Source organism: Schistocerca serialis, unplaced genomic scaffold (genome assembly GCF_023864345.2).
Source record: "Schistocerca serialis cubense isolate TAMUIC-IGC-003099 unplaced genomic scaffold, iqSchSeri2.2 HiC_scaffold_1196, whole genome shotgun sequence".
NCBI classification, from domain to species: domain Eukaryota; kingdom Metazoa; phylum Arthropoda; class Insecta; order Orthoptera; family Acrididae; genus Schistocerca; species Schistocerca serialis.
The window spans coordinates 1,530,001-1,532,500 of NW_026047399.1; the positions used below are offsets into that span (position 1 = coordinate 1,530,001).

General features: G+C 59.0%; 1 pseudogene; it reads left to right on the top strand.

Annotated features, from left to right (window-relative positions):
* The window catches only part of LOC126435104 (large subunit ribosomal RNA), a 7,550-nt pseudogene that overhangs the window by 2,301 nt on the left and 2,749 nt on the right, over positions 1-2,500 (top strand).

Genomic DNA, 2,500 nt, shown 5'->3' on the forward strand with positions numbered 1-2,500 from the left:
AGTCGATAGAATAATGTAGGTAAGGGAAGTCGGCAAATTGGATCCGTAACTTCGGGATAAGGATTGGCTCTGAGGATCGGGGCGTGTCGGGCTTGGTCGGGAAGTGGGTCAGCGCTAACGTGCCGGGCCTGGGCGAGGTGAGTGCCGTAGGGGTGCCGGTAAGTGCGGGCGTTTAGCGCGGGCGTGGTCTGCTCTCGCCGTTGGTTGGCCTCGTGCTGGCCGGCGGTGCAGGATGCGCGCGCCTGCGCGGCGTTCGCGCCCCGGTGCTTCAACCTGCGTGCAGGATCCGAGCTCGGTCCCGTGCCTTGGCCTCCCACGGATCTTCCTTGCTGCGAGGCCGCGTCCGCCTTAGCGTGCTCCTCCGGGGGCGCGCGGGTGCGCGGATTCTCTTCGGCCGCCATTCAACGATCAACTCAGAACTGGCACGGACTGGGGGAATCCGACTGTCTAATTAAAACAAAGCATTGCGATGGCCCTAGCGGGTGTTGACGCAATGTGATTTCTGCCCAGTGCTCTGAATGTCAACGTGAAGAAATTCAAGCAAGCGCGGGTAAACGGCGGGAGTAACTATGACTCTCTTAAGGGCTTGGGGGTTACCTCCCCCCCTGCCTTTGTTACAGCTGGTGCAACTAATAGAAGCAAACGTGGTACCAGGCCTCCCGCTGGAGCGCCTGTGCCAGCTGATGAGCCAGCCAACCAGCCAACCGGTGCGGGTCGAGCGCTGCTCCCCGCCATCTGCCCTGATTGTATGCGGTCCTTCTCCACCAAGACCGGACTTGGTGTCCATCGGCGTCGCGCCCATCCGACTGCTGTTAATGCTGAGATCAAGACCGAGAGGAAGAAGGCCAGGTGGTCCCAAGAAGAGCTCCTGCGTTTGGCCCATGCAGAAGCGACTCTTGCCACCCAGGGTTGCAGACTTTTAAACCAGGAACTTGCAAAGGCCTTCCCCGAGCGTACGCTGGAATCAATTAAATGTCAGCGTAGAGCGCAGCCCTACAAAGACATGGTGGCGAAGTTTGTCACCGAGCTCGCTGGCATGGATCGCGGCCTTCAGGGTCCTCCTCCTAGCGAGCCTGCAGTCAGTCATTCTTTGCCACAGTCTCCACCTCGAGGGGAAGATGTTGACCTAGCCATCTGGTCATTTCTAGTAGAACTCCCCCAATCAGACCGCCGATTCCGCTCGCTTGATGATCTCGTGGCTCTGGGTCCCACCACTAGCCGTGAAACAATCCAGGCTATGTTGCTGTCTGTTCTTGATGAAGTAGGCAGCAGGGAGCCAGCCGTCCACCAAGCTGCGAGTGTGCGGACCCAACAGCCCCCAGAGCGGAAGCGTGCACGCAGGAGATGGGAGTATGCGGTGGTCCAGCGTGCTTTCAAGAAGAACGGAGCACGCTGTATCAACGGACTTCTCGATGGCACACTCTTGCATCAGCCACCATCCATCCCAGGGCTGATTGAGTTTTGGACAGACCTCTTCTCTCCACCACGTGTCAGGTCTCGACCTCCGCGTGGGGAGGGTCTGTCCGATGAGCTGCTGCCATTCTCGAAGAGGGTGCCCTTCAGTGACCTCTGGGCTCCCATTTCTGCAGAAGAAGCCACCGCTGCTCTCCCACCTCGCAATTCTGCTGCAGGTCCTGACGGCCTCACGCCGACACAACTGCGTCGCCTTCCCCGGGAGGTTCTCCTCAAGATCCTTAATTTCCTCCTCCTTTCCCGTTCCCTTCCTTCCCGACTCCTTCAGGCCAGAACAACCCTGCTGCCCAAGAAGACCGCCGCAGCATCCCCTGCTGACTTTCGTCCGATCACAGTGTGCTCGGTGCTGACCAGAGCCTTTCACAAGGTCCTGGTTGGCCGCCTGATGCGCTACTGTGTGTTGGACGATCGCCAGCGGGCTTTCATCCCTCAGGATGGGATGCTTCACAACACCTTTCTTCTGGATCTGGCGATGACTCAGGCGTGCCGAGCTGCCGGCTCGCTGTACTTGGCATCTCTGGATGTGTCAAAGGCCTTCGACTCGCTTGCCCATGCTGCCCTTGGCCCGGTGCTAAGGGCCCATGGTTTGCCGGTCGAGTTCGTTGACTACATCCAGGGATGCTATGAGGCGGGATCGACGGTTATCTGCGCGGATGGGAAGTCGTCAGGTCTAGTGCGGCCTTCGAGGGGTGTTCGGCAGGGTGACCCGCTGTCTCCTATCCTCTTCAACATGTCCATTGACATTCTCTTGTCTCGTCTGCCTGCTCATATTGGTGCACGCATTCTTGGACGGCGGATAAATGCGGCTGCATTCGCCGATGACCTCCTGCTGTTCGCCGAGACTCGTGATGGATTGCAGGAACTTCTCACCATCGCCACGTCGGCCCTGGGGGATCTCGGGCTCGAGGTCAACCCACGGAAGTGTTTTTCTCTCGCCCTTGTCTCATCAGGCCGGGAGAAGAAAACCAAGGTCGACGAGACTGTCATCTTTCGTGCTGGGGGGAACAACATCCCAGCACTGGCGATG